Genomic DNA, 25,266 nt, shown 5'->3' on the forward strand with positions numbered 1-25,266 from the left:
CTGTGACACCCCTGTGCTGCCAACACAGAGGAGGTCCAGGAGCACAGGAGAAGCTGGTGGCCTGCTCACACTTACGGAGAGAGTCTTTGGCTGAGCTGCCTGGAGTCACACGCTGTGTGTGCAAGGCGTGTGCTATCAAACACCCGCCCGTCCTAACTCTGCCAGTGCCTAACACAGACCTCCGTCAGGCCACTTCGCTCCGAGTGATTTCTGAGCAACCCATAAAGACAGACTCAGGTGGTCAAGTTCTCCATCCGCAACAGAATACCTGCACCAGTTTGAATTCCTGAGGATTCACAAATATTTCCAGAGTCGTGGATTTAAAATACAATATTCATTTGGTGTATCATTGTATCGTAATGCACATGCATTGAAGTAGAATCTGGGACTTTAAATCAATTATTTGCCTGTAACATAAAAGAAGTTCATTTTCCCAATGAAAATATATGCCTAAAGAAAGTGGTAAAGCAGGGGCTCTCACACATGAAGAGGAGACCTTTTTTTCTCTATTTTGACAAAAAAATTGGCAGAGGGTATCCAAACGGCTTGCTCCACAGTTGCTTCAAATAGCTGCAATATAATACTCATCCAACTTGTTTTCAGGATCAATACAAGGAAGGTTTGGGTTTTCTAGTTTTTCACTGTTTCAACAATGAGAGGACACCGCTGCCGGGACTGCCTCTGCCTATTGCCAGCGTGAGAAGCTGAAAACATGCTTAACAATAGCATGGCACGAGCAATTTATATATTAAAGAGATAGCTGTAAAGTCTGATACAAGTAGACAAGCGTTACGTTTTCCAATATGCAGCTCAGAAGACAGGCTTATTGACCATAAAATGAATTATATAACCGGACTTGTATTATGTCATCTGAGACCTTGGTTAGGCCACTACCTTTTTTATATATACACACATATATATTATTTTTTTCCCCAGACAACTGTCAAGTTACATTGCTTATATAACACTGCTGCTGTGCTAACCTGAAGCATAATGACTGTGCTCATTATAGAGTTATTATGAGTTCTGCGACGAAGAGCTGTCAATAATTTGATTTGCTCCATATAAGGTAAAACATTGTCTTTGTTGTAAAGGGAATTCCAATTATAACTTTTTGAAACGGCAATTACAGTAATAAACAGATTAAGAGTGGTAACCCCAGGTCTCCCTCCAGCAAGGCATGCAAGCCCGTGTCTCAGCGGGTGCACGGGACAAGGAGACAGGGTGCTGCCAAATAAATTGCTGGATCAGGCCTTAGCATACTGAACGAAAGAAGATGGTACAGAATACTGCAGTGCTTGTGTTTTCTTTATAAATGAAAAATCTATACACAGTAAATTTTCTTGATTGTTCAGTCTAGCTTTTCTTTTTTGTTGTTTTTGCTGTCAATGCAGTGCAGCCTATTAAAGACTGTGAAAAGAAATGGCCTTCAGCAGGGATTTATATTCCAATCGCACAATCTCAATTTCTTCAGAAAAAGAGCTATTGAACTGGTTCTCCAGTTTTCAGATAAGTCAGGTCCAACTTTTACATGTTGCCTTTACGATGCGATTATGTATTGCCAATGAATTCCTATTTGATATACTGCAAGATAAACTGCTATCTGTGCAGTTAGGTTCCAAATATGTTACGTCAATTTGATAAGTACAAGTAGGTGAGTCTCTAACACCTTCCTGTCCATTTATACGGCAGGTTTTTTGGCCATCTTTTTTTTTTAAAGACCTCTGATCTGAAGGTCTTTTAAAGGCCTCACCTCTGGTGAACTGGGAGAGAGGCTTTTGTTGCCACAAGTTCTTGTAGGAAAAAAGCAAAGGTGTTCCTTTCCCAGGATTTCAGTTTAGCCCTTACCATCAACATCCAGTCGAGTTGCAAAGCATACACTGAATACTGTTCAAGACCCCTACGGGTCTTCATCCTGGTTTACTACGGTTGTTTGCCTACTGGCCGCATTTGTATCCCCACGCACCAGTACGGCCCTGCTCACTGCAGGCTGAGGGATCAGCACAAGACCCCAGACCTCTGAAACGCTCCCGGCAGCTGCCTGGTTGCCTGCTCACTCGTCCTCTCCCCTGAAGCCCGTGGGCTACTTCAGCGCAGCCAGGGCTTGAGGCCCGGGCTGCAGGATCAGACCCCTCTGCTCTCTGAGAGAGAAGTTTCCATCTCTGACGTTCACGTGTAAAGGCCACTGAGGCTGAAGTGAACACCCCAGAAACAACACGGAACGCAGGTAAGTCTGTTTCAGGGTCTTACCAGTGGTTTTACTTTTTTAACAAACTAGTAAAAAAGAAGCAGCTCTAAATTTAAGGCTTCTGCTCCATCCTCATCACCTTCTTGTGCTGAGGCAGCGCAGCTGATGCAGCAACATACAAACCAGACACGGTCAGGCAGCCCTGTTGCACCAGCTCACTGACGTAATGCACTGCCATTTCTTGGGCTCCAACCCAGAGCCTCCGGCCCGGCCTGCTCCCTGCGGGGCGAGCCAGCAGCTCGTACCCTCCGCGTTCAGCCAAGCAACACGGGTTTACAGCTGGAGGTGGGAGAAAGGTTGCAAAGAAAGAGCAAACCTTCTCGTGCGTCCCTACCCATCCCTGCCGCTCTTCCAGTGCCGCCCAGAGCCTCCCCTTTCGGGCTCAGCCCTCACCTCCGCTGCCCCCCCAGTGCTTTTTCTGGGACTGGCACAGGCTCCGCTCCCCGCCTGAGAGGCCGAGGTGTGATGACCCAGAGTCTGTTCCTGCACGATCCATCCCAAACCGTAACTCTAAATGTATCTTCCAATTCTGCTCACGTATTTATAGGCCCCTGCTCGGGGACATATTATTCTTTCAAAAATATTACAGGAAAAGGCTGCAAGTGATTGTCATAAAAAAACCTCCATCATAATTTCATTAAAAATTAACAAAAAGAAAGCATTAGTGTTGTCCTGCCAATGGGGGGCGGGGGGGGTGTCTCATATTATTAAATTGAGAAGGGCAGCAATGGAAAGTCTTTTTAGATTGGTGTTTCCATTCTTTCCTCTTTTGCTTGGTTCAAAAGTCCTGCATAATTAATACTGTAGTACTTAATAAATGCTTATGAACCTACTACCTCTCTGCTCTTTCCGTTTAATTAGGTGATTGACTTCAGGCATACTATAAATTATAATGACAATTTAATTACTTTTTTAATGTGCACACTTAAAAGATTTATAAACAGGAATAGAGCAGTACAGTGCACTGAAAACTAGAAATACCATGAACTGGAGAACAGCACAAAGTAATCCCATCTAAAGTATCTCTCCGGTGTCTGAGCACCTGCAATGACTGGGAGAGATGGTACTTACAGTGTCTGGTACAACCACAGAGAATTGTGTATTTCTATCTGAACGCCCATGTACGCCCCTTTTAACTTTGTCTTCTAGCACTTGCGTATCTCACTCAGCTTCATGGCAGGAACCTAAAGCGGTTCCAAGGAGAAGTCAGGCTATGGACTTCAGCATCTCTTAGTAAAAAGTTTGTAAAAAGTGGAAGACCCTTTCCCTTCTTTTAAACAAATCGTAAACTTCTGCCTCATTTCATCATAACACAGTCATTGTCAAAATTTGCAGGGGGCCGAAATCTCCCTCGGTATTCCAGCTGGCACAGGCATATCGTTAAAGACCACGGATTTCATCATCTCATGAACAGATCCTTCCTAGTCAGGAGACAAATGTCTGTCTGAGAATATTTCACGCCATCAGCACCACATACTGCAACAATCGAAGTTAGCTCTTCCGATATTGTTGTTATGCCATCTAGGACTCATTCCCCTGCCACTTACATGAATGTAAATTATAACTAAATTCACAAAGCTAAGAGAATTGCATATATAACAAATTGAATACGAATCAGACCCTGGTTTTCACTTCAAACCAGTGCTCACTAAAGTACAATTGATAAACTAAAAATAATCTTTTTAAATTTAAATAGTTTAAGATACTAAGAGAAGAGTTAATCTAGCTAAATGTCCAGACATTTCCAACCCCTGGTTGGTCATTGAAAACAAAGAAATCATCACCATTTTCTACAAGTTACCTGTCACCAACATAGAGAGATGACAGCATTTGTTTTAAATCACACTGTATGCTATATTGGTGAAACTTTCTCATGTAAAAAAGTCATTAAAATTTGGGCTAGAGGAGATGCTTTCCCATCTGGGAGCTGAATCTGGTTTGGTGTGACTATTCCTGTCTGTTAATTTAGCAGGATAAAGTATAACTGTACATTCTTGGCATACTTACTGGGGATGCTGGCATCTCTGTAACCAGAACTGCTTTCAGAGAGGGAAAAAAAAAGACTGGGCAATTCACAGTGTGGTAGAAAAATCATGGGCACTTCAGTGTTTTAAGCATCATCTATCAACAGTGTTGAATAGTCAAAAGGGAAATAAATTTAAATATATCGCCAAGGCACAGGGCTGTGATAATTGTCTCTGGTTTTCCTTTTTAATGCAGAAAAAAAAAATCCCAGACGCTCGTCTCATTCACACCCAGTGAAGCTGAGTGGAAAGCAGATCAATCCCACAGCTTCCTCGTGTGTCTGTCCACCTCGGCCGGCACACGGGGCCAGAAAAGGTACAGGTAAAAGAGAACACGCCGGGAGGCTGAGCGGCGCGGTGAATCACAGGGAGCCGCTTTGTCTGCAGCTTCCGCTCTTGGAGGAGCTGCGCGGGGCTGAAACAATGGCTCTTCCATGGAGCTGCATCTCATCTACCTCATCTACAGCTGGTGATGGATGATGGGTCAAGAGGGCAGCAGACTTTGGGTGCACAACCCTTAAATACTTTATCAAAGATGGCAAAAGGCCATGTACTACAATAACACAGCAAATACTTCCTTTTGCTGTAGAGCAGACAAATTCCTTCCTCTCTGCTGGCTAAATCTGAAGCTTTTGGTTCACAGCTCAGAGTGTGTGCAAGTTCTATATTCGCAAAACATACACGTAAAAAATCTGCGTTTTTCTTCCTGAGACCATTCAATTGTAAACATTCTCACAGAAATGAAAAGTCAGCCCTATCTGTGCTGAAATCCTATGCAGTCATAAATATGTAATTCTAGGGATTTATGGGGTTTATAGACAATAAAAGAAAGCATGTTTCACTCATTCCAAAAATTGAAACTGCATAGTAAGAATTGAAAAAATTTGTAAAACTGGGTAACTCATCCAAACTTTTCATACTGAAAGGGTTTCCCGAAAGAAAAACACACTGATTTGATAGAAGTGAGAAGTTCTATAAAAATAGAAATTTTGTCCCTCGTTTAAATGAAGATTAATAAAGTAATAGGCCTTGTGATATAACAAAATACTTCAATGATAACAGTTTAACAGTACTATTGTGCTACCCAGTGAATTATAATTTAACAAGACATACGAGATGAGTTGGAATACCTTCATGCCATCAAAATATCTTTACGCAAAATAAAACTGAAGCAACGTTTAAAATGTTCTGAAATAAGATACCTTACTGTATAAGAGTTGTCAAGGTTCGTCCCAGTTTAGAGCAGAGGTAAAGTATTTCAGAACCTTCTGCCCTTTAAATGTTCTTCCAACCAGTTTTGTCTTCTGTTCCTCCTTAGCTGCTTCTTTCTCTATTTATCCCCCTAGATATCTTTAAAACTTGATCTAACTGCCCTGTATTTGACAATACAGCCATTATTAATGCTCTAACAGGACAGAAAGCTGTGGCCTCATGTTTGGTTGCTAAAGGCAGGGGAAGAAAGGAATCTCCGAAGAAACCTCCAAATCTGCTGTGACCATTTCAGCTCCCTTACCAGCTGACTACAGCATCAGCAACAGAAGACGACCACTTAGCTGCCCACCCACAGGGCCCCAGAAGCCGAGGTAATGCTGTAAAAATGGAATCATTGATTAATGGCAACAACACCTAATACTGGCTCATAACTTTCCCATTTTGGACACTCTGAGGAGTCCGTTTACATCAAAGCGTTGAAGCGACTGGCGCGGGTTTTCCGGCAGCGCCGTGCAGGCAGTGAGGCAGCGAGCTGTGCCGACCCACTGCGCACGTTGCAGCGACATGGGAAACCTGCACCTTCCGCCTCTGGGAGCCTTAATGCGGAAGAAACGGGTCGTTTCCCTTCCAGAGATCTTACAGCATTTTACGCTACAGCAATGGATTTGCATAATTTCAATCAAATGATGTATTACAAATCTCACCATAGATTTTGAACGTAAACGCTTCAGAACCGAGCAAAATAAATGGTGCTTATGTTCAGAAAATGGAAGGTCTCGGGGTGGAGGTATCTCGACTTTCTTATAGCCCTGTTGAACAGATTACAAGCAGGCCTGTCATCTCTAATTCAACCAAGTGTAAATTTCAGATTAAAAAATAAGTTATTTTAATTAATAGCCATAATGTGTACTGAAAAGCTTCTAAAGCAATAAAAGCTTTTGCACAGCCTCTATCACCCAGAAAGCAAATCTGCACATAGGTAACTTGCCCTCTGAGTATTTTCATTCCTTTTTCAGAGTCTGAAGCCAAGATTGGCATCAAACTGCATCGTATTTTTAATGCATTTTCCAGCTGAACTGAGAGGCACTTGAGGAGCCACAGTGATATCCCGGAGAAAAACATTTTTAATATAACTTTTCTGCTACACCCACCTTCAGCTCGTGGCCCAGCGCTCTGCTCTCTTTTATTCATCCAGGTAAGGAGAAGCTGACAGCCGGGGGAGGGAAGACATTGGGAGCCATATGGAGCTAGAGTCAATTTTCAGTATGTATTTGTGAATAGACACAAAAGAGATAAATGCTGGCATGCATAAATTCATATTTTATCGATATCTATTCTGGTACTTACTGTCAGAGTAATTTATTCAAAAAAGGCTTTTAAAGGCAAACACTGGTTTAAAGAAAAATCCAAATCCTTAAAGACATTCCAATCCTGACTTATTCCTTGCCACAGCAAGTCCAGAATCCCGATGGTGTGAAGCAGGAGGCAGAAGCCCCCTCGCTGGGTTTATCTCCCAAAGCCAAAAGGGAAACTGGTGCAAATAACCAAGAACCCAAGGGAGAGTTCCTCCAGGCAAAACAAGTCCCAAAACAAGTACCCCAGGAGCGGGGTCGCTTGAGCAGTGGTGGGCGACCAGCCTGGCACACGCAAGCGCTGAGGGTCCACGTCCAAGCTGCTCATGCAGAGGGCAAGCGGAGCTGACGAGTTTGCATGCAGTATCTTGTAATGACAAAGGCTATCAAAATGACAAGAATTCACTAGTTTTGCTGCCTGTAGTTGCTGCACCTACAAATGTTCAGTTTCACTTCTCAGACTTATTCAAATTATCCAGCCCTCTTGGGTCTGCGAACCTGAGCTGCAAGTCTCAACACGGAAGGGGATTTATTAAAAGACTGCTGGTGCATCTGACCGTGACGAAATGCTAAAATAAAAAAGTAATGAAACACACTGAACATTTCTGCACCCCAGATTATGTTTGGCCTGGATTGAGTGAACGCGTTTGATTTCCACTGATTGCCCTATCACAGACTGTTATCTCCCCAAACTATGATCTAAGGCCACCACACAACAAGAGCGGGAGGACAGTGGAGCAAAAGTATCTGTGAGAGTCACTTATTCCATTAGTCAGAAATCGAAAATTAAAAGAGCCACTTCAAATGCTAACAGAATGCAAAAACTCATCACTTCCTTCCAGAACACCTTATTTGTAAGTATTGATCAGAACACGTGCCGTGGCAGAAAACTTCTGGACTCTATTCATGGCTCTTAAATAGCTCTGTGTCTGGACTCAGGTAAATGGTTTGAATTTTCTATCCTTTTTCAAAATAGTAATAAAAACACATACCCACCTCACAGAATAGAGGCTTCATCAATGTTTCTAACTCACTTTCAGCTTCTTAAGTAGACAGTCCTGCAAAAGTGCAGAGTACCATTATTTAGATTTGATTTCCGTTAAAAACTTTTAATCCTGTTTATTTCTTGGGGTTTTTTTGCCAGGTAGGAACAATTGTGGATGCAAAATCAGTGTTTCTGCCTGGAGGCTGGTCTCAGGCTCCTGCCTCACACATACGTGTACATCATATTCCTACATCTTCCATAATACATACCACGAGTCTACGAACAGGTCAGTAGGACACAAGGCAGGCAATGCACATCTAAATCTGAATGCAGAACAAACAAAAAAATGTGGGTTTTTTAAGATCAAAACTCTTTCCCAAGAACCTCATTTCTTCCCGGTCACACAGTCTGGGTGCAACATGCAAGAAACGGCTTTCTGAGGCACTGTGGTTTCTTCTGAATCACTGCCATTACCCGAGAAAACCCCAGGAAGTGGTTTGGATGAGAAGCTGGACCCAACTTGCGTAGGTATCAGCTGATGTCAGAGTACACACAGCACAAAGCCCTAACAATACGGACATTGTGAAACCAGGAATAACTTTCTCTTATCTCCTGCAGTTTGGGGAAATCATTTCTAACCTGGTGACTACAGAGCTTAGGAACAGTTAATTATTCACTGCGTGCTTCATAATTAATCTCCATTTCAGGCCAAATCTTTGTATGCCCATAATAACATGAAGATCTCCAGTGAGGGAAACAACAGCATGAGCTTTTGGACCTCCTTCTGCAAAGCAATTCATTTTTCCATAAACAGTTACTATTAAGCAAGGACAAAGCAACAAACCAGACAGCCATCTGTGTAAACCAATTTAAAAGGATGGTGACCTCATGAAATTTTTCAAACTAACGCTCTCCATTTAACTTCTGCCACCCCATCCTGCCCCAGCAGATGCTGGGTTCGAGCAGGTCCTCGGGCGAGCGCAGTGCGTCCTCTTTAGGGAAAGCTGGTACTTTAAAGTCACGGCGATTTCAAAGACCATGTGAAAAAGACCATGTCAATGAAAATACCTCGGCATATACGGAAGCAGGACAACCTAACCAGCAGCCCACTGGCACCCCAGAGGGTGTTGCCACAAAGGGCTGCGCTACGTTTGCCAGCTGAGCTTCCTAGAGGTGTGAGGTCAAGCAAGCACAAAGGTTCAGGCCACCGACAGTAACACAATCCCTGCTGAAGTGTGTTCTTTCTTATGACCCGGAGAGAAGCCAGCACAAGCATGGATGGCAACCACATTAGAAAGGCAGACAAACCTGATAGCCTTAGAGCAAAACTCACAAATCCACACACAGCACAGCTATCCTGTACACACCCGAGATGGCCACAGCATCCGCAGAGCCTCTTTGGACTTGAATCTAATGAAGCTTCAGGCAAATCATGCAAAATGAAATACCAAGTAGAACACATGCGAACAGGTGCAAGTAATAAAGACCCAAGGCCATGTCTTGCACCAGGTCACTTGCGGAACTGCCCTTTATTCCATTTACTGAAGTCAGTCAGAGCCACATAAGAGCTGAGAGCAGGGTATATCATAAAGATGTTGGTGATACCAGACCATTGATAGCACAACAGAAGGAAGTACACAAACTCTTTTACAAAGACACATGGACTACAAACATTCCAGTATCAAAGAAGGTAACTGAAAGAAATGTATATTCTCTTCCCATTTCCAAGCATCAGAACAACATAACAGTTTATTATTTAAGTGGTGGAAGGAAGCATTCGCTTCTCCATTATGTAAAGATGATGTTTATAATCCATGTAGTGCAGACATGGTAAAAATTACCTCCCACAACGCCAAGGGTTGTTATATTGACTCTTTTTCTCTTTAGCCTGCATTTTCAAGCAGTCATTACTTTACTATTCCCCTTCCGCAATGCCTGATATTTGTGTGCCTGATAGTTGTGTTTGCTTTAAAATAATAGCCATGAGACAAAGCTAACTTGCCCTTCTGACCCAGCGCGTAGTTGTACAAGTGTTTGTGCAGTAATAACCCATCGTACACATAAAGTGACATTGCTCTAATTGGCATTTGCTGAACACAAGGGCACCCTCTGCAAACACAGTGGCTTTTTTATTGGCAACCTCTTTCATTATCTCACTCTTCCTAACACAGAATCTCCTTTCTATCATTAGAGAAGAACAAACCGCTCCTCACCACAGCCACAGTAATACTATATATTTCGTATTACGTATGAATGAATACTATTAAAGATTAGCCTTAAAAGACAGAGTAGTATTAACAGCTGTCCTGGGAATTTGTTACAGAAAAGGGAACAATTCTGACCTTTGAGTCCATGTTTCAGTGCTTTTTCGATACGCTTCAGAACAAAAGTTCAAGCTGCATCTCATTTCAGTTTGTCGCATCTTGTTGCGTGTAAAAGTGAGGACAGAAATTCGAGAGAAGCCGGGCTGGCGCTGCTTTCCCTTGCCTTCAATTCTGCTGTGTCAACTGATGCCAGCACATGCAGCGTATTTCTCTGCTTCCCTTGGTTTTCTCTTTCCTTGGTCGCTGCTTTGAGTTCCTACCCAGCCGTCCCCAACAGCTCTCCTGTTGGCTGCCATGTTACATAAAAACTCAAAAATGGCTTAGGAAACATTTAAATCTGCGCTATCTTGGCAAGCAGTTAATCCTTGAAGCAAATGCTACTTAGACAATGGAGTGCCCGCGCTTCCTAGCCTGCCATGGAGATGTTGTGCCTCATCTCGTGAGGCTGGAAGGAATGCACAATGCTTTGTAACATACCTCTGCCTTTCCGTTTCTACTATATAAGCATCTTGTTATCAGTTTTTATAGGGAGGGAAAATGGGAAAGGAAATTCCTGGAAGAGATTACAATTGTCAAACAAGCTTTTGATATCTTTTGAACAGCTGAAGCATTAATTTTTTGGCGGCGCTGTCAAAAGTCTATGAGGGCTTCCTGGCTGCAGTGGAAGAAATAGTACATTTAGTTCAACTACAAGCTGTACTTTTTAAAAAATCCATATGAAAACAGACTCATTATTCATTTTTCTGTTAATACGTGTTTTTGCCCTGCAGTTTCAATAATATTTTTTGTAAGACCTTGCAGTCTCAAGAAAGAACTGCAACTTAGAGCTAATGCTTTAATAAACTCTCGTTTATATTACAGTCAAACCAGAACAAACAAAATAAAGCTACAAATGACATTTTTATAGGAAGTCAAGAAAAAGATTCATGTGTCTGAATATTTTAGTTACAGTATGGTAGGCATGATTATTATTTCCTGTAAAGCCAAATTGTAGCTTTAAAGAACTGGAAGAAGGCTACTCTGGGAATAGAGCATGGATATGACTCGGGCCTCTAAAGAGTAGCTAGATAAAAATACTATACAATTTTAATGCAAAACTCCCATCAAGTATTCTGGGAATTTTACAATGGAGCAACGGCAAGATATGGCCATGAAAAATCTGCTTGGAGTCTTCAAAATACCACCACGTTGGATTTCTGCAAATGCCTCCCTTTGTGGTAAAAAGTGCCATAAACTTTCAGGAAGAAAGTTTGCAGTGAGACAGGCAAGAAAATGACCTTTTTTAAAAGTGATCATAGAATCCCAGAAATTAGATCAAAAAGGAAATGGCCAAAGTCTATTAGATCATCTCATACCCAAATAAGAAAAACCTACGTAGTATATTCTACAGTGTTTTGTCCAGGCCACTTTTGAGTTACTCAAACTCATCAGCTCTTCTGGTTTCCATCAGGAGAACAAACCTTCACGGTAATGATTTTTTTTCCTGGTAGTTAACCTAATACTCCTTTTGCTCATTTGCGCCATTTTACTCCTTTATACCTCTTTGAGACTACTATTCCCTTCCAGGTGATCTTGGCTTTGATGCTTTTACCACTGTGATACCTAATTTAATAGCAATCAAGGTAGAAAATGCTAAACTAAAAAGAGCAACTGATCTTCTGATTTGCAACCTTGCTCCCTCTGTAACCAGCGGCAAGTTTCCGGTGGTATGAGACCTGAGCTCCTGGTCAAGAGTCAAGAGGGTGAAAAATCACCATCGTTCGCATTTAAAGACAGGCTGTATTTCATCAGCACATGGCCCTGAGCTTTATGGAGGATGGAGATCTACTAGCAAAGCAACCTCAAAGGCTCCTATTCTCTTTATTCAATGTGATGCTCCATAATTTGGTTACACTAAGAAAATTTGGTTACTATTACTTTTCCCTGCACATTAGTGAAAGAGGGTTTAAAGAGTTTTGTGTTTCCTAGTTGTGATAAACCCATTTCTTTCTCATTCCCAAATTACAGACTTCCAGACTAGGATTTCTGGCTGGCCTTTGTATACGGAAATGGAATTCCCTGGAGCGGGGGAAGGAGTTTCACATGCAGATTGATATCCTACTTCCCAAGCAAGGGACAGCAGATGTCAGGACTTCACAGACTGACTTTGTATCTCCTCTGTCCCTGAACAAAGATGGTCACAAGCAGAGTGCAGAGCAATCCCCAAATGTACATTCACTTCACTGCCTAAAAGTATAAATAAGTATACAAGAAGGAAAGCTGCAGAGAGTCCATCCTTGAACATGTTGGAATAAGTTTGTGAAAACAAAATGACTACGTGATAAGGAATTTCATCTTTAACTTAGTTGCTATTATTTCTAACTAGCAACTGGCAATTATGCTTGAGAAAAAGAAAGGCTGGACAAGTTTCTGGAAAACTCCTCAATGCTAAAGGCCTGTCTGCAAAGGGACAAAGTCATGACCTGAAACTACAGACATTTGGCAAACTCCTCAGCAATCTTGAATTAGGGCTTTGTATTGCACTCATGTTATTAGCTATTGCAGTATCATGTAAATCCTTCACAAGAGTGATATTTTTGAAGTACCGCTGTACTGTCAGGTGTCCTGACATTATCAAGGCTCCTGGGGATGTCAGTATGCGGCATTTCTTTCTCACCTCCTTTGCACCAAGTTTCGAAGCCAATCTGAACACCCTGCAAAGGGCCAGGATCTGCCTCGGGAAGATTTTAATCTGGGTTGGAAGGGAGCTTCTTCCCTCGCTGTCTCCTTGGAGTATGGGACCTCTTTACCCAGGATAACCCTGTCCGTTACCCGCTCCTATCTCAGGATTCACGTGCAGCTTTGCATCGGAAAATAGGAGGCTGGTAGGGAGTGCTCTTGGCTGCGGGCAGATGGACAGGGACTCTGCGCTGAGTCACTGGCAGCACACCACTTGTTGAGCTGTTTGAGGTCCTGCAGGAAAAATGCTCACTTTGTGGCACTATAGAGAAATACTGCCAAGAGCAAAAATCCCTTTAGGAATTACTGCGCTGTGTATATACAAAAACAGAACAGGAGACAAAGAAAAGACTTTTCCACAGTTTACACGAGTTGGTGCCAGGCTACTGGCATAAAGGAGGTACTGCCACAGTACACAGGCTTCACCTGCAATATCTTCCTTCTCTCTTATTCCCCATGTGCAAAAAAATGGGTGGATTCCTTTCAAACTAACTCAATGCCAGAGTAACATTGACAAATCTATTAACTCACTGACAGCTTGGTCCTGGATCTCCAACAGTCTTATGAAAGTTGCTGGCCGCCGCTTGCAGGAAGGACTGAGCTGATGAGCAAAGGTTTCAGGACCAAGGTCATCAGGCACAGAGCGTGCAGGAAGAGCTGAAGTGTTATCTGACTCCATTCATTCACATTATTGTATACAATAACATCTAAAAGATGGAAGGCTCTTCATCTATCTTATCAATTGGATTAAAAAAATGAAATACCACAAAAATTAAATACCAATCCTTTTTTCACTTTTCCAACTTTTCTTTACGCTGTATTTTCCTTATGCTACTTCACTGCGTTGCTTTTCTTCCTCTTCACTCTTTATTACTCCACTCACTACAAACATCAACGTTATGAGTAACTCCTTATTTTTCCCTGCAGCAAAATAATGTCTAAATGAGGTGATGGCTAACCCATATTTCCTCCACGACACCTGAAGAAACAAAACCCAAAACAAATCAATGAAACTACCCAAGCCCTTCCTCACACAAGCTGACCAAAATGGGAGTTTCCCAGTATCTAGGAACTGGTTCAATGATTTCAATGGGATTTTATGGAAACACAAAGATCACCTTTAGAGAGCAAGTGTTTACTACTATAATAGATGATTTTGAACTAACACAATCAAAAGATACCGTGTGCCCTGAAGTAGTGAAATCACTACTTTGCCTCATATTTCAGAATACTTTTACAACGTATAGCCAGCTCACAGTAGCAACATATCTCTACCTGCGTTAATGATTTCGTTAATGACTGAGCAGCACTGCCTGCTCCATACAGTCATCTTCAAATAAAATAGTGCTGTCAGAAGGGAGGGCCATGGGCAAGGTAAGCTTTGCTCACCTTTGCTGTTCTTCCCATCCCAGGGCACCTCTTTATTCTCAAGAGTATTTAAGCACTGAGAGTACTTTGTCAAAACGATACAAAACTATTAAATACCGATTCATTGTTATGACCCTTAACAAGTATCCGACACTATAGCAGCTGTACAGAGCGTGCAGTCATAGATTTAACAAGTAGGAGAGAAATGAATTGTATCTAATCTTTAAAAAAATTTCAAAATGAAGCCCCCATTATTCCCGTGTCAGATTCAGTCTCCGTTTTCGCCTCCCAAGTATGGTAATTACAGTCCTGTGCCCACTGGGAACTAGTTGCACACTGAAACACCACACGCTTCGCTGGAGGAGTGAGAGGTTTGCCGATGGAGTTATTACAAAATGCAGCAGCGGATGCTTTGACTTCCAGTATATGTGCAGTATCCCTTGCTCACAACACCTAATTATTTTAACTACCAAGATGAAATATCTGGTTAGCTGTTGTCCAGGGCGACTGACAAGACTTTAAAGGTGGCCACTGAATAGGCGAAGGCTCTTCCGGAAAAACAAGGCTTTAGCCACCACAGTCATCGTTCCTCAGTTCAAGCTGTGCAAGCAGAACTTGGTGCCTGCACTTAGTCACTGAAGTCAACAGGGCATAGGTATATGGACCCCGGCATCCACGTGGTGTGACTTCACTGCAGGATCAGCACCTAAACTAGTTTGTCCCCAACGTGACACCTCTGTCACAGCACACAGGGAGGTACCTACACACACTGCCACGTGTCAGTTTGGACTTCATCCGTCCGCCTTGCAGACAGCCCCAGTGCCAAGCATCAGGAAGCAGCAGGCAACTTGCTAACGCTTTTTCCTAGCAAACGATGACCCTTTCTGAAATGTTTTGAAGGCCTGTGGAGTCTTTCTGGAAAGTTGGTGATGCTGAGTTTTTGCACGAACACTGTAAATGAAAGCTACCCTAAAATACTATCGCTACCCTAAAATACTATCACTACCCTAAAATACAATCACCCTAAAAATGGGGGAAAAGGAGGTCAATATTAGCCAAAAGATATTGATGTGTAGCTGGGCATAATGATTCCTAGAAAGCTATGGCAAATAATACATATAGGAACATCAACCAGCTAGCGGGGTTTACATTTTCTAAGCACAGTACCCCAGGAAAATTCACTGAATTTTAATGCAAATGACTCAAGATTCATCAAGTTTTTTGTGCTTAACCTTTTACAGATTTTGAATTATATAACCAGTTTGTCATGAATCACAAAGTCTTATTGAAGTAACTGCAAAAAAAAAAAAAAAAAAAGATATAGAAACAAAGGAAGAGTATACTCGTAAATCACAGTTCAATGAAAACCTTTTCATTCTCTCCTCTCCTTCGATCTTCCAAGCCTCTTCTTAATTGCCACTTCTCTTCCTACTACTTCTGTCAAATGCGATTCTTAACCACCACTCAACTAGCCAGGGAGCAGATGAGGAAACTTGCTTCAGACCCAGTGCATGTGTAGTACCAGGCACCTGTCTGCAAGGAATGGAAAGGTATATATAACCTGTATCCCTCAGAGCGGGGGCATCCAGCACATGCATTGCTACTGAAGGCAGCTTTATGTAAATGCGCAGACGTGGGTTAACTGGCTCCTGCAGGAAGCCTGGTTTCATTCATTAACTACGACCTCTGGGCTAGTACATGCGGAAGAGGAGACACACACGCGAGTTAAAACGAAGCTCCTGTTTTCCCTCTGAAAGTTTTCAAGTCTCAAAATCCTGCGCAAAACCCAATCTGCTGTCACCTGAGTGAAAAACAATAGTAGGCATGCAAATAAGAAAGACCCACGTGAGAGTGTGCAAGCCCAGCCCATGCCGAGGGCCACCTGCCAACAGGAAGAAGTGGTGAGGAGGAATTTGGATCCAGCTGCTATCCTCCCTCAGCCAAACAATGCCGCGCGATAAACAGCATTAAGGACTTTTTTTAATCATCAATCACACCGAGAGCATCCATGTCTCTCATTTTTACTCCTTCGTTGCCAGGAGAAGGGCTTGAGAGACTTCTGAGCTTGGGTTCACAGAGAGCTGATCTCCTGTTTCCTATCACAGCTGTATCAAAGGGACTGAGCCCGGGAGACGGGAAGAACAGGGGGGAAAGAATTAGAAGTGATGAAGTGCCTCGCCGCAGGGCTGCTAAATTCATCACAGGTAACACTCACAAAAATCCCCTAGCTGTCTTGCAGCCCCATATCTTATGCCAGCTTCTGACAGAAAGGCAGAGTGGAAGGAGAAAGAGGGGATAACTCACTATCTGCAGTCCTTATTTTTGTAATATGAAGTACTGAACACCAGGAAATGAACTACGACCACATGCTCAGTGGGTCACTGTGGCAGGTGCAACTTAACCTTAAAACCAGGTAGCCTACTGCACCTTCAGATTTAGCCCAGAGAGCACCTGGGTTAAGCACTCCAATAAATCCACTCGCTGCTCACGGGCAGTAACAAAAAGGGTTAAGAAAACAACCAGGCTGCCGCTGAAAATTCCACAGCACTTTCTTCCACAGAGCTGCAAACTGCGTCTCCCTGGGATAAAACAGACCGACGAACTGCCCTAAAGATCAGCCAGTTAAACACATTGAAACGCCACGGCCACCGGCAGACACGTATGGCTGGGGAGCCTGGGAGAGTCAGTCAGAGCATCACGGTCGCTCGGCAGTCCTCCGGCACAGCCGATTCCCCGGCGTCCGGGGAAGCGTACCTTTCGGCTACGCATCGGAGCCGGATTCACCGCCTTGCAGCCGAGGAACCCCCCTCTCCTTCCTCCCCGCCTCGGCCCCCGGTGAACACCCAGTATCGGGGTACTACCTGCGTTTATCAGCAGAGTCATCCCATGTCTTCAGTCATTCAAGGAATTTAACAGCCTGGAAATTCCTGTTGTCCATTATTTGAGGTCACAGATAAAAGCTAAACAGCAGCCGTGACTCCCATCAATCATAAGTCACTCACTGATAGAGTGTATGGTAGGAGACCTACTGATGTAAGCTAGTCACCAGAGAAAATACCCACTGATGACGCATATCCAGGCACAAAAATAGTTACAGGGCCCCCAAAGGGATTATTCAACAGCCTACATTTAGATATTCTTACAAGAGACCCGCAGTCAATTTGCTGCTATTAGATGGCTGGGGAACGTTGAAGTTTAAGTTTCCTCAGCAGACATAACCACAAATAGCTGGTTTAAATAAGCTACTGCAATTACAAGCTGTTTTGTAAATTTTAACACTGCATTATAGGGATTAAGTCTAAACAGAACCACTGGCTATAAAATGCTGTATAGCCTTTGCTCTTACTATTTACCAATTCCTTCTGTATATTAGCCAGCAATGAAAAGAACAATTTAAAATTGATTCACAAATGCTCAAAGTAAGTCCCTTGTGCTACCCAAGAGCAATGTTTGTTCTGAAAAAAAATCAATATATGTGAAATGGTGTGGGATATTTTGGTGATGCTTCAACGCTATCTGGATGAACTTCTCTGTAAAATACTTCTGGCTTAATTTTTACCCCTCTCTGGTATTTGCCTCTCTACTAGTCAAAAAAAGACCTGAATAGTTAATCTTTCTTGCACAAATCAAAACCGCATAACGGTAAGTTATTGACGACATGCAAAGCCCTGCTTTGAGTGGGGGCTAGAAAGATGACCCCCGGAGATCCTTTCTAGCCTAAATTACTCTATGATTCTGTGCAAATGGATTTTTTTTTTTTGCATTAATATCAAGTTAAAACCATAATCCTCTAAATTAACCAATCAACTGGTAATCCCACAATACTCCTGCCCCCTTCAACAGTTTCAAGATCCTTCTCATGCCCTCACAGCAACCAAATTTACTAGGATATAACTGAGCCTACTAACACTGCTGATGGCGAAACACTGACTGTGCATTTCTGGCAATATTAAAATCTTTGATTTTTTAATTATCTGATTTTAACATCCAAGCCCCCTTTACAGAAGCAATTTTGGTGCTTAGGAGTCTAAAAGTTAATGGCTTTCTATTGCATATTTAAAATCTAAATATAGGAAAGTATTATTATGACTCCAATGCCTACTTCATTGACATACTTTTGGAAAGCATTACCTAGCCAAACAAACACTCAAGGATTTATAGTGTTTACCCTGTGAAGCAGGAGAAAGAAATGTCCCAGGCTACAAACTTCTACCTCACTTTCTTCATCTGTGATAACATTATTAAAAATAACACCGAAAATTATTTTTAGCACAACTGTTTCACAAAGCCCTCACGTTTCTCTCATGCATCTATATGCTGGCAGTCCACATGGCCTAATTTAACAGCCCTAAGAAGAGATATTCATTGGTGCCCTCTAGCTGATTAGCCTAACCAATTTGCTGCAGACACCTAGCACCAGTCTCTCTTTTCTCCTCCCGGGTCTTCCGCTGATGCCCACTCAATGCAACGTCCTGGAATAAAACAATTCGCTTCCTACAGAAGATGTGGGAGTCAAAACATTCAAATCCCCAAGGGCGCTCAATTGTAGGAGCTCTTACAATAACACAAATGTCGTGAAAAATAGGAGAGGTGTAAATGTGTACGATACCACGTCACCAAGAACCTGCGAAGTACCTAAATACACTTTGTAGCAAGTTTGCAAATTCCATGGGAAACACAACCTGCAGTGTTTCACATGAAACACACGAAGCCCCTCACCAATTCAGAAGTAAGTATTATAATCCCCCCCTTCGTCAGGAGCCTTTAAACAGCTTATAAACCGTATATTATGTTTTGCCACACATTTTGAAATTCACGTCACGTTAGTCAGTGATGGATCAGACAGTTTCACAACTCACAGCCCGGGACCTCCCTTTTGCCATCGCGCAAGCCTGAGCGAGTGAAGAGAGCTTGCCTCTTCTTTCACTCCGACATCTGTCGAAGGGACGCGCTCCCTGTTCCACCCGCGTGCTCCCCTCCCCTCTCCCTCCAGCCCCTCTCCGCAGAGGCTGTTTGGGGTACGACTGAGGAACCCGGCCCCATCACCATGCCGTTGCATGGCTGTGGCGGGGACGTGCCTGGAGCACTGCTGCATCTTCCAAGCTGTAAAAGCCGCGAGGCAGGGATGCTATCGCATACCCTGGACGCCATCTCTAGTGTGACAGGTGAGGCAAACAAAACGGCGTCCAAATCCCAAACCGGAGATCCCCCGGCTGGAGGGAAATCCCCAGGAGACACCGTGCCTGTGGTGTCCCTGGCCCCGGCACCAAGGGAGGAGCAGCACGAGGTGCCCACTGAGCGCAGGCTGCCAGGACAGCTCTTTGGCAACTCCACCAGTGGGTGCATCTGCTCTGAGTCACACCAGCGGCCACTGGCCACTCAAAGGACGCGAGAGGTGGGGAAGCCGTGGGGAAAGCAGGCTTAAAGTTCTCTTCTCTTCCTCCCTGCCCGAGGCAGAGGCTGGTGGGAGCTGGCTGTCTCTGTGCATTTAGTTAAAGCCATAGACGTGTCCATAGCACCATATCAACCATTAAAGTAAACGTAGAAGGGAGACCAGGATCTGAAGCTCAACATAAATGCTGTGAGATTGACTAACTTTTAGGGCTGCGTTCATAATTCTCAAATGTTTATATCTTGATTGGGAAAAAGAAAGCTGCAGCATAGACTCTCTTATTTCTGTGTCTGAACAGCAGCTGCACAGCAGTAACTGCTCAAATGTTTGGGAAGCACGGGGCTGCTCCTGCAACATCCAGCCGTGCTTGGAAAGTTAACTTCCCACATGCCATTTGCCTGCTGAAACACAGAAGGGGTTAATCACAGCAGCCAGGCATTTTGGAAGGGTCCTGGGCCGCCGTTTCTCTAGCACCTTACTACAACATTACAGCCAACAGTACAGTTAACATTACTTTCACACACACCCCCAGGAAAATGACACCACAGACTCGGTCAATACTCATTAAGAGCATGCAATCCAAATCTCCACATCATTAAAAGACCAAGGGGTTGTTTGAACAAGGAATAGTCAAAACCCTTTGTTCACGTAAAACAGGCATTTTACTCCATTTGGAAAGTGAAATTTTTGGCATACTTCACTTTTCTTCTGGGTGTTTTTTTTTTTTTTTACAACCAGCTGTCAGTTCTGACAGTTCTCATACAGGAGACCTAGCACAAGGCTGGTTTGTGCAACTACTTCTGGAAGCCAACACACTTTTCAAAAGCCTGTTTTCTTGAAACATAAAGGAACCCAGCAAACCCTTGTACAGAATAGGTACAGATGTGGGAATGTGACAGATGGGCAGTGAAGGTGGTGTCTACGGGGTAAAAGGAGATGTGAAAAAATGAGGATCTGGTAGGAGCAGCTTTTACTGTTCCCGGTAGTAAAAATGTATTGCTTTTCAATATAGAGAAAAAATACTGAAAACGAGTAAAGGACAGAACAGGAATCATGATGGTAACTAAATGTACCCATCTAAATAAGAATAAAAGAGTGCAGAGATGTCCTGTTGTAACAAAACTTCATGATAGTTTTAAAAATGCTGTATTTGAAGTAGGAAGCTGATGAATTATCTGCTACTGACCCATGAGTATCCAGTTAGGAATATACGTTAATGTGGTGTAGGCATATTGTTTGTGAAAAGTAAAGAGACGATTAGCTTTCCAAACAGACAGTAAGAGAACACCCCAAAATAGCAAATTATTTTTTTAAAGTTTCTACAACTTTTGAAACAAGGAGCAATATTGGAAAAGATGTTTGGCTCACTGAGGATGGAATAGTATGCAGCATTTAGTCACTGTGTCATACAACATTAGATAAACCAGAACACTGATGTCAGAAACATAAAAATAGTCATGCTATTCTCACTCTGCCTGCACATCGATCTCTTAGGGCTTTTCTCCCAATGCTAGCATTGGCAAAACAGGTAATATTGATTATAATTGAAAAGCAAAATTAAAATATTATAGAAGTAGAGGCTTCTGAGATTACATAATGATTTTTCTCTATTTGGAAGTAGGAATCTGATACTTCCCTTTGCATGCAAACACCCCTGAAGAAATCTAAGACAAGTAACAATGGATGGTGGTGGTGGGAGTTGTGCTTATTTTAGATATGTAACATGAAAATCAACATTTTTATTTTTGGAAATAAGTATACTTAAAGTTAAATTTCAAATTATCACTACCTATTATATAACCAGTCTAAACTGGTTACATTTGCTAGCATAGTTAAGAGTAAATTACAGGGTTTATGCCAAAGTTTTAAAGCAATTCAAACCATGAAACTAAGGAAAGCTGTTGCCTGAGCACCTGGAACCAGGTTTTGTTGAAATGAGAAACTAGCACTTGATAGCAATAGCTTCTTCTGCAGCTGCAGCAAAAGGATCTGAGGGTTCTTCATTTCACTGTACTCAGCTTGGTCTGTAAAATAACTAGCTCGTTTACAGTTGAGTAACTAAGATGAGGAAAGTGTACTTTCCTATTCCAAGATACTAATTAAAAATACTTTTGAAATCTATTCTTCACCAAAATTCTTTAAAAGTATTTTTAGAATATGGTGATGAAAAATAATAGTAGTCTCAGGGGTCTGTTCATGTTATATGTATGCCACTTGACTTGAAGGGAACAAATGAAGGTAACCATCAAAACATGACGGGTTTATTCTATATATTATTCTACAGTGACTGCGTTGCTAGATAAGGAAAAAGAAACTGATGTTATGTATCTTGACTTCTGTAAGGTCTTTGACACAGTCTCACACAACATCCCTGTCTCTCTACATCGAAGAGGTATGGATTTGATGGATGGACCATTCAATGGATAAGGAATTGCTTGGATGGCTGCATCCAGAGAGTTGTGGTCAACAGCTCAATGACCAAATGGAGATCACTATCAGGCGGTGTCCCTCAGGGGTCCATACTGGGACTGATACTGTTCGATATCTTTATTAATGACATAGTGGTATTGAGTGCACCCTCAGCAAGTTTGCAGATGACACCAAGCTGAGTGGTGCAATTGATACACTTGAGGGAAGGGATGCCATCCAGAGAGACCTGGACAGGCTTGAGAGATGAGCCAATGTGAACCTCATAAAATTCAACAAGGCCAAGGGCAGGGTCCTGCACCTGGGTTGGGGCAACCCCCAGTATCAACACAGACTGGGGGATGAAGGGATTGAGAGCAGCCCTGCTGAGAAGGACTTGGGGGTACTGGTGGAGGAAAAGCTGGACATGAGCCGACAATGTGCGCTCGCAGCCCAGAAGGCCAACCGTATCCTGGGCTGCATCAGAAGAAGCGTGGCCAGCAGGTCGAGGGAGGTGATTCTGCCCCTCTGCTCTGCTCTGGTGAGACCCCACGTGAGTACTGTGTCCAGCTCTGGAGCCCTCAGCACAAGAAAGACATGGACCTGGTGGAGCAGTCCAGAGGAGGCCACAAAAATGACCAGGGGGATGGAACGCCTCTCCTATGAAGAAAGGCTGAGAGTGTTGCGGTTGTTCAGCCTCGAGAAGAGAAGGCGTTGGGGAGTCCTTATTGTGGCCTTTCAGTACGTAAAGGGGGCTTAGAAGAAAGATGGGGAGAGACTTTTTACCAAAATCTGTAATGACAGGACAAGGGGCAATGGTTTTGAACTGAAAGAGGGTAGGTTTAAGTTGGACATAAGGAAGAAATTTTTTACAATGAAGGTGGCGAGACACTGAAACAGGTTGCCCAGGGAAGCTGTGGATGCCCCATCCCTGGAAGTGTTTAAGGTCAGGTTGAATGGGGCCTTGAGCAACCTGATATAGTGAAAGATGTCCCTGCCCACAGCAGAGGGGGTTGGACTAGATGATCTTTAAAGGTCCCTTCCAATGCAAACCATTCTGTGATTCTATGATTCCAGTGCACAGTAACTAGGAGTATCTAGGAGGTACTGTAAAGCCTTTGCAAAAAATAAAAACAATAACTGCAAACAAACTATTCTGAAGTCACATTCATTTCAGTTTTAAGTTTGATTGCAAATCTGCACAAACAATCTTTGATTGTTCACAGGTGCTGCCAATAAAAACCCAGTTATGAACATATACCCATTTCTAACCCCATCTGGAAAGGGAAACACAGAGAGTGACTTGGGGTCACCAAAAGTGGGCAGCGGAAAAAGGCAGCATAGGAAACACCGCTGTCCTTCACCATCATCTTCTCAGTATCCACTCCTGATTACCATGATAATGTAACATAGTACTGAAGTGTGAATGACCTTGCACGTACAAGATCTGATCTGCACTTCGAAGATGCAGTTTCATGCTCTGGCGAGGTCAGTCCAATAGCGAGCTGCCACCCAAGAGGGGGAGATGCCGCTTTGCTTCTTCCCCACCATGCCAGCTGTGTTCTCCTGCCAGCTCTAGAGTTTGCCTGTGCCCGTGGGGAGTCAATCCAAGGTGCTAACCCACCAGAAATCCCTGGCTGCCCCACAGCTCGCTGCCCGTCCAGCTGCCCAAACCAGCCCAGCGTGGGCTCAGGCAGGCAGTCGCACAGGACAGGGAGCGGGAACAGCCCCTCTGGGAATGAAACCACAATCAGGACAGTGGGAAACCCTTCCTCAAACCCCAACCGCCCGCTCGCTCCGAGTTTCAGCAGCGCTGGAGAGCCCGGGCTGCAGAGAGAAAAGCTGACCTCGCAAAGTCGAGGGGTGTTTCAGACATTGCTGCCGACGGCTTCAGCGAGGACCACCAGGCAGCCAGCAGGACGGGGGGAGGAAGCGCAGGGGAGGAGAGGGGAAGGTCCAAACCACCCCATGCAAAGGAGAGAGCCCCACCTCGGCTGCTGGCAGTCTGCCTGTGGCCCCCGCCACCCGCGCCGCCGAAAGGGGAACTTGCCCCCAGAAGGTGAATTTAGCTCTGTGTTGATTTGCTTATTAGGCCCGTCCAAAACCAAGTACGTCTGATGTTTCAAAACCGTTTCTGATATTTTTCAAAGCATTTGGTCATTTTTTTCCTTCATGCCAAACTACGCAGCTTAAACCACCCATGAGTGGCTTCCTCTAAACGAGGTGGCTTCTTTTCCTCTTGCATGATTTTTGTTATTACTCAACAATCAGGGAAATAAAGCAAGGATCAAACTCAGAATGTATTCTTCAAAAATCAAATTTATTGATAAATGCAAAATTACCAAATCACGCTGCTTCAACTTTTCTTTTTTTTTTTAAAAACAACACAGATAACAATTTAAAATCTTGTAGAGACTCTCCAGGGATTTCTCCTCAAACGACAGTTTCTCTCGTTAGTTATACTAAAATTCCTCTCTTCCTGGGATTCCCTCAAACCACCAGCTATAACTGTTATCTCTGGAATATGTTAAACTAAGAAGAAAGCATTACCTTGCCTATCTGGCGTAGGAAGAGGGGGATTTCTCTCTTTGCTCTAATGGGAAAGCCTACTGAAATGAAAGTTTTTGGGTTGCTCATGCTTACCCACTCATAAATTTGACTCTTGTCTTAGTGACGTCTCCTTTTCTTATGAAAAGTTCAGAAGCTCAGTTAGCAACAATCTGATGTCTTAGCTTGCTGCACAAGCCTTTGGGTTAGTTAATCAATGCATGGCAGTACATACACCGCATTCAATATTATGAACTGTTGTTAATAAGCTTAAACAAAAATGCCAACATACACTTATTTACGATTTTAATTATTTATAGTATACATAAGCAGCCTATCTGTAAGAAGTTAGACTTAATCTCTAACAGACTTCCTGCTGCTGTGCTGCCAGTCTCTCAGTGCAACTGTGGCCGTTCTTAATTAAATAAATAATTTACCCTGGAAGATTTCATTGAGTGCCAGCCACAAGCACCGGGGCTGTGTGAAAATAAATCACTGCCGGCGGCGTGCCAGCACGCCTTCCTAGAATCTATGGAAAACGGTGATTTCCCTACAGCGAACATTTTGCAAAACCATTCTGCACAGTTTAATTGATCTCTGCCATAGCACGGTAGTAAAAACCCCTCAATTTCTATGTATTTTAAGAGAATACTTCATGTTCTGTTGATTTCATTCTCTCTATATTTGGCT

At 43.2% G+C, this 25,266-nt stretch overlaps 1 protein-coding gene across 9 annotated transcripts in view; it reads right to left on the reverse strand.

Moving 5' to 3' along the window:
- The window catches only part of HIVEP2 (HIVEP zinc finger 2), a 144,492-nt gene that overhangs the window by 70,394 nt on the left and 48,832 nt on the right, over positions 1–25,266 (reverse strand). For 5 of the 9 annotated variants that reach the window (XM_075146005.1, XM_075146000.1, XM_075146007.1 and 2 more), the window contains one exon: positions 7,833–7,894. The exons of 2 other annotated variants lie outside the window; for them this stretch is intronic. The gene's annotated coding sequence lies outside the window, so the exon portion shown is untranslated. Of the gene's footprint in view, positions 1–6,635; positions 6,732–7,832; positions 7,895–25,266 lie in introns of all 9 variants that reach the window. 2 more of the 9 variants (XM_075146003.1, XM_075146002.1) reach the window with 2 other exon arrangements.

Source organism: Calonectris borealis, chromosome 3 (genome assembly GCF_964195595.1).
Source record: "Calonectris borealis chromosome 3, bCalBor7.hap1.2, whole genome shotgun sequence".
Taxonomy (NCBI): Eukaryota; Metazoa; Chordata; class Aves; order Procellariiformes; family Procellariidae; genus Calonectris; species Calonectris borealis.